The following is a 7,781-nucleotide window of genomic DNA, read 5'->3' as shown; positions in this document are numbered from 1 at the left end:
TAGCTTCATCGCAAACCCTAGAAGGGATGCTTAGCTAGACATGATCTAAATCTACTTACAAAATTTAAATACAGAAAAATAAACTACCCTAATTTCATAAATTAAACTATCCTAATTGCATAAATTTAAACTGCATAATTTAAACTAACCTAATTGCATAAAATTAAATTGCATAAATTAAACTATCCTAATTGCAAGAAAAATAAATTGCATAATGTAAAGAGATGAAATTGCATAAAAAGAAGATTTTATATATAAAAAAAAAATTATTACAAAAATCTCAAAGCTCGAGGCTTGAAAAGAGAGCTAAAAACCCCACTATCTAGGGTTACAAGCTTGATCGGAAGGAAGAATATATAAAACAAGGGCCTTTGGGGGCTTTTTATAGGCATTTGGGGGTTATAAGGTTTTCAAAACTTCCGATGTGGGACTAAGAGGTTTTAGGGGGTTTATGGTGCGCCGATGGGTCCATGGTCCATGCGCCTGTTGCTGTGGACCAGGCGGCTAACCAGATCACCAAATCAGTTGATTTTTGACCAATTTTGATCTGATTTGACTCGGGTTTGACCCAATTGAGTCTTCTTTCTTCATTCTTCAATTCCTGGGTCAATTTAACTCCGTTTTGCATAAAATTTGCGCCGTTGGAATCCTCTTTCCTTGTTCTTTCTATTGATGATCTCTTCTTCTGTAAAATATAATAACAAGTATCAATTTCTTAATAAAGTTAGATAATTTAGATATTAATTGATACTTTTTATGTCAATTTGTGACATAAATCACACCCCCCAACTTAATCATTGCTAGTCCCTTAGCAATGTACCAAAATAAGATCATATTCCAAAAAGATCCTTCCTTTGCAAATTAATTTAGATCAAAATTCAAGAAGTTTTCTAGTATTACTAAGTAATGAGCTTCGAATTAGAATCGGTAGTCAGTCTACTTAGAAGCTTTCTTAGAGTACACTTAAAGTTTTATAGCACTTGTGTGAGTGATAACTAACTTAGTATTTCAGTATTAACTTGTACAGGCCAATTGTATCATTTTTCATAACTTAGTTCGATTAATTTTCTATACACCCCAGATTAAACAAAGAACTAAGGTAGCTTTCACACTGTTTTTTTTTTTTTTTTTTTTTTTTTTTTTTTTTTTTTTTTTTTTGCTGAGCATCCTGGCCTTCCCACCACCGTTTGATGCGAATCTCAACACTTGACTTAGGTGAAGAGACCCGGTTACTAGGCTTAGGGCAATCCACATTTACTCTGTGTTTTGTATTTTATTTCAGGCAGGTAGCTCTTTCCTTAAATTCAAATTTCTTCAATTGGGGTGTAGAAAAAATTATCTAATTTAAATAATACTCAAATCCTTAATTGGCCTTACAATTAACACCTACTTTACCTTGTTAGTGTGCATGTGCAATTGGAAGTGCTAATAGTCTTTAAATGACCTAAGCCACCAAGAGTCTAACCAGCTAATCTTCTCCGTGACTCACTACATTAGCAAATACTTTCTAACTTACTCTTATTTCTTTTATAGATTAATTTATTTCATATATATATATATATATATTTTTATTATTTTTTTATTTTTTTTTTTACATAATATATTAAATGCAAGAAATAACTCATAGTGAAAGGAAAAGGAAATGATAACACCTGATTTTGTTCAAGCTCTCCCCTCAACTTGACCGACATTGTCCCCAATGGAGTTTATCTAATTTATTTGTCCTAAGCAAACTGAAAACAAAGAAAGCATTAGAAATTAAATAAGCTGGGTTGCCTCCCAGAAGCGCTAAGTTTTATGTCTTCAGCCAGACCAAACCTCGAAGCAACTTAATCAGAATAAGTTGGTTCATAAAGAACCATGGCATCTTCAACAGTCTTGACAGGTAATTCCAAGAATGGTTTTAATCGTTGACCATTAACTTTAAAGATAACACCATTACTTGGGTTTTCAATCTCAACAGCTCCGTGTGAAAAAACTTCCTTTACTAAAAATGGTCCTGTCCATCTAGACCTAAGCTTTCCTGGAAACAGATGTAATCTAGAGTTATATAAGAGCACCTTTTGTCCGATATTGAAAGTTTTTCTTATAATTGATTGATCATGAAATGCTTTGGTTCGTTCCTTGTATATCCTTGCATTTTCATAGGCTTCATTTCTAAGTTCTTCTAATTCATTCAATTGAAGCTTCCTATGGTTTCCAGCATCGTTCAAATTTGTATTTAGTTGTTTGATGGCCCACATGGCTTTGTGTTCTATCTCAATAGGCAAGTGACATGGTTTACCAAACACAATCCTATAAGGAGACATTCCTAGATTGGTCTTGAAAGCGGTTCGGTATGCCCAAAGTGCATCAATTAATTTTAAAGACCAATCCTTTCTATTGGCATTAACAGTTTTTTTCCAGGATCTGTTTGATTTGTCGGTTTGACACTTCAACTTGCCCACTAGTTTGAGGATGATATGGTGTGGCCAATTTATGGGTGACATTTTTTCATCAATGTTGCAAAAGGTCGGTTACAAAAATGGGTTCCCCGATCACTAATGATTGCCCTAGGAATACCGAAACGGGAGAGAATATTTTCTTTAAGAAACTTAATGACCATTTTGCTATCGGGTGTTCTACATGCAATTGCTTCTACCCATTTTGAAACATAATCAACTGCTACTAGAATATATTCATTTCCAAAGGAATTTGGAAATGGTCCCATGAAATCGATCCCCCAAACATCAAAAACTTCAACTACCAAGATTGGGTTGAGTGGCATCATGTGTCGCTTGGTGATTCGGCCCATTTTCTGACATTGAGCACAATTTTTACAATATTCGTGAGCATCCTTAAACAAATTGGGCCAATAAAAACCACATTGGAGAACCTTAGCAGCAGTTTTCTTAGACGCGAAGTGACCCCCACATGCTTGATCATGACAAAAAGATAAAATATTCATGACTTCGTTATCTGGGATACACCTTCTAATAATTTGATCAGGACATTGTTTAAAAAGATAAGGATCATCCCAAATGAAATACTTCACTTGGGCAAAGAATTTATATTTATCCTGCTTAGTCCAATGAGAAGGTATCTTGCCTATGGCTAAATAATTTACAATATCAGCAAACCAAGGTTCAGTAGACAAAGACATGAGTTGCTCATCTGGGAAAGATTCATTGATGGGTGGTTCACTAGATGGTGCAACTGGAATTCGGGACAAATGATCTGCTACAACGTTCTCAGTGCCTTTCTTGTCCCTAATTTCTAGGTCAAATTCTTGAAGGAGCAAAATCCATCTGATTAAACGTGCCTTGGCATCCTTCTTTGCTAGGAGATGTCTAATGGCTGAGTGATCGGTGTAAACAATGGTGTGGGTCCCAACCAAATAAGATCTAAATTTCTCTAAAGCAAAGACAACGGCAAGGAACTCCTTCTCAGTTGTGGTGTAGTTAAGCTGCGCATCATTTAAGGTTTTACTTGCATAATATATCACTCTAGGCAGCTTATTTATTCGTTGACCTAAGATTGCGCCCACAACATGATCGGACGCATCACACATTAATTCAAATGGTTCAGACCAGACAGGAGGATGAATGATTGGAGCTGATACAAGTGCATTTTTTAGAAATTCAAAGGATTCCAAGCACTCATGAGTAAATTCAAATTTAGTATCCTTTGCCAAAAGATTAGTCAGTGGACGTGCTACTTTGCTAAAGTTGGCAATAAACCTTCTATAGAATCCAGCATGACCTAAAAATGAACGTATTTCTTTCACAGATTTAGGTGGTGGAAGACTTGCAATTAGATCTATTTTGGCCTTGTCCACTTCAATCCCCTTTTTAGAAATGACATGGCCAAGAACTATTCCCTGTTTGACCATAAACTGACATTTTTCTCAGTTGAGAACTAGGTGCTTCTCCTTACATCGTTCTAGAACTAATTGCAGGTGATTCAGACATTCGGAGAAGGTTAGACCAAAAACAGAAAAGTCATCCATAAAAATTTCTAGAAATTGTTCTATCATATCTGAAAATATGCTGATCATGCATCTCTGAAAGGTTGCCGGTGCATTACATAGTCCAAAGGGCATTCGTCTATAGGCAAAAGTACCAAATGGACAGGTGAATGTAGTCTTTTCTTGATCTTCAGCGGCTATGGGGATCTGGTTGTAACCGGAGTATCCATCAAGAAAACAGTAAAACTCTTGTCCGGCTAGTCTTTCCAACATTTGATCAATAAATGGCAAAGAAAGTGATCTTTCCTTGTCGCAGCATTCAACTTTCTATAGTCTATACAGACCCTCCATCCCGTTTGGGTCCTAGTTGGGATAAGTTCGTTTGCATCATTTTGGACCACTGTTACCCCAGATTTCTTGGGTACTACTTGAACTGGGCTTACCCAAGAGCTATCAGAAATAGGATAAATTATTCCACTATCTAGGAGTTTCAGAATCTCCTTTTTAACTACATCCTTCATAACTGGATTAAGCCTTCTTTGGGCTTCTCTTGTTGGTTTAGCCTCTTCCTCTAAGTATATTCTATGTTGAACTATAGAAGGGCTTATTCCTTTGATATCTGCTATGGTCCAACCTATTGCCTCTTGATTTGCTTTTAGAACTGACAATAACTCCTCCTCTTGCTTGGGATCTAGGTCTGATGCAATAATTACAGGCAAAGTTTCTTTGGGTCCTAGATATGCATACTTGAGATGTTCTGGGAGGGGCTTCAGTTCTAAAATGGGTGCTTCCTCTATCGATGGTTTAGGTGATGAGTTCACCATCTCAATGATTGGTTCAGTAGGAAGTATCGATTCCTGATTAATCTGATTTTCTTTAAGTATTTCATTGACATCCTCAGACTCATGGATTAACCAGGGGTTAGACTCTAGGTCGACTTCATCATCACTAATGTCAATGGATTCATAAATACCATCTTGGACTACATTGACATCAGCATGAGAAGAGGATTCCTGTTCTAAGTTAAAAACATTAAGCTCAATGGTCATATTCCCAAAGGATAACTTCATTAGACCATTTCGACAATTGATTTCAGCATTGGCCGTAGCTAAGAATGGTCTTCCTAAAATGACAGGTATATGTCCTTTAGGATTCGCAACTGGCTCAGTCTCTAAAACAATAAAATCTACAGGAAAAATAAAATTTTCAACCTTTATCAGAACATCCTCGACCATTCCCTTAGGGATCCTGAGAGATCTATCGGCTAACTGTAATGTGATCCCAGTAGGTTGAAGTTTTTCTAATCCTAGTTGTTCATACACCGAATATGGAAGGATATTCACACTAGCTCCTAGATTAGCAAGGCCTTTTTTATATTGGTTTCTCCAATAACACAAGAAATTGTTGGAGCTCCAGGGTCCTTATATTTAATTGGCACATGGCTAGATAGGTATGAACTGACACTTGCAGCCAAAAATGCTTTCTTTGGTACATTAGTGGTCCTTTTCCTAGTGCAGAGATCTTTTAAAAATTTGGCATAAGTTGGAACCTGATGGATTATATCTAAAAGAGGAATATTAACTTGGACTTGTTTAAATACCTCTAAAATTTTATCTAAATGTTCAGATTTATTGGATTTCAGTCTGTTTGGAAAAGGAGCTCTAGGACTTTTAAGTACTGGACTAGGTGAATTTTCAGTTTCTGGTGCTTGAGGTTGAAAGGTAGTAGTTTTAGAAGGTGACTCGGCAGATGAGTCATCTATATCATCAAGTGCAACTACCTTATTGTCTATTTGTTTTCCTGATCTTAAGGTATGAATGGCATTTACACCATTAACTTGGTTTCCTTGTTGGGGTCGTGGACCATTTTGGTTCCTAGGATTTGGCTCAGGTTGGCTAGGTAACCTACCATGTTCTCGTTCACTAATGGTCGAAGCCAGCTGACTTACTTGCATTTCCAGACGGGCTATAGCTTGGGTGTTATTATTTATGAGTTGACCCGTGGTTTGCATAAAGCTGGTATGTGTCTTCATCATGGCTTCTAGGCTTTTCTCTAAAGAGGTAATTTTCTTGTCATTATCATGGAAGCCTGGCGGGTTGTTCATTACTGGGTTGGACCGTAGATTTTGCTGATTGAAATTTGGATTGCCTACATTAGGATTCTGGGACCATGAGAAATTCGGGTGATTCCTCCAACCTGGGTTATATGTGGGTGCATAAGGATTGTTCAATGGTCCTTGATAGGTGGCATTCACCTGTGCACACTCATTCGAGTAGGAACATTCTTCTAAGACATGGTCTGGTGCATTGCACCCTTTACACATGGGTGCAGATATTTGATTTACATTGGCTGGTCTCTGTAATTCTAAGGCTTCCAATCTACGTGTTAAGGTTGCAATCTTGGCCTCTGATGCTAGGGTTGGTTGAATTTGATGCATTCCTCCTCTTGAAGGTGTAGCTTTATCAGGTTCCCTAGTTGTTTCCCACTGTAAATTTTTCTCGGCTAGGTCTTCTAAGAATTGCCAAGCTTCAGTAGTTTCTTTGTCCATAAATTGGCCTTGGCACATGGACTCTAGCATGGTTCTTGAGTTTGAATCTAACCCCTCATAGATGATCTGGCATAGTCTCCAAGTTTCTATTCCATGGTGTGGGCATTGGGTCAAAAGATTCTTGAAACGATCAAAGTACTTCCAAAATGATTCACCAGCTAGTTGGTAAAATTGATTTATTTCATTCCTAATCCTAGCTGTTTTATGATGGGAGAAATATTTTTTTAAAAATGTTCTCACAAAGCCCTCCCAGGTAGTGACAGAATAGTTTGGCAGACTATAAAGCCACTTCTTAGCATTGTCCTTAAGGGCAAAGTTGATTAATCTAAGTTTGACCTCATCCTCTGTTAATTGCAGTTTCATGGTTGCACATACCTCCTCAAATTCTCTAATAAATATATAAGTATCCTCTAATCCTGTGAATTTTGGAAGCATATTTATGATTTGAGGTTTGATTTCAAAATTGTTAGCTGTGGGTTGTGGCAACCTGATACAAGATGGTTGGATGGAACCAACTGGATAACACAAATCTTTAAGGGTCATGGGTTGGATTGGTTCAGCCATTGGAACAACAGGAATTGACTCAATTCTAACTAGACGACCTGACACTCTTCTCCACACACGAAGTGTACGGTTCTCGATGTTTATACAATTTTTTTTTTTTTAATAAAATTTTTATGTATAAGAAAAAGAAAGAAAAGAGAAAAAGTTCTAAAGAGAAGATCCTAAGGAGTCCTAAATCTAAAGAAAAGTAACCAAATTAATTTAAATTTTAAATTTTTTTTTTTTTTTTCAAACAAGTGAATCAATAAATTAAACTCAATCTATCCTAGGATTAACCTAAATCTAGACAGCTCCTAACTGTTCCAAGATGACCCTTCAAACCTTCCAAGTGGAGATTGATCAACTAGTTAGCCAGGTAAGTATAAGAGGTGGGAGGTTCACTCATCGTTGCCTTTCTAGACACCAAACGAGTTGGCCAGGCCAGCAACTGAACCAATTTAACAAACCACCCTCAGGGACTTGCCTAGACACCAACTAATCAAACAACTCAAACTTGGTAGAACTCTTAGGGTTCCTTGTCCTATTGAGCTCGAATTCCTTAAGGTTGACGTCTAATTGATTTTAAGATTAAAAGTCTAGGTAATGCAATATGATGGAGATGGTTTTTGGGCTAAGGAAGGGTAATGAAATCCCCACCTTATCTTGTTAATGGGTTGATGCCCTTAGATTAATTATGAAAATGCAAATACAAATAAACAAGATGACTAAGAATGTAAAAGATTT

General features: G+C 36.8%; 1 non-coding gene across 1 annotated transcript; it reads left to right on the top strand.

Annotated features, from left to right (window-relative positions):
* The first annotated feature begins 6,582 nt into the window (after positions 1–6,582).
* LOC140859534 (small nucleolar RNA R71) lies at positions 6,583–6,689 on the top strand. The gene has a single exon (XR_012143071.1). It is a non-coding gene; the product is annotated as a small nucleolar RNA R71 (small nucleolar RNA).
* Positions 6,690–7,781: the final 1,092 nt, after the last annotated feature.

The sequence above is a fragment of the Elaeis guineensis genome, chromosome 7 (genome assembly GCF_000442705.2).
Source record: "Elaeis guineensis isolate ETL-2024a chromosome 7, EG11, whole genome shotgun sequence".
NCBI classification, from domain to species: Eukaryota; Viridiplantae; Streptophyta; class Magnoliopsida; order Arecales; family Arecaceae; genus Elaeis; species Elaeis guineensis.
Note: the sequence above shows the minus strand (reverse complement) of the source record. Positions and strands in the feature narration are given on the sequence as shown.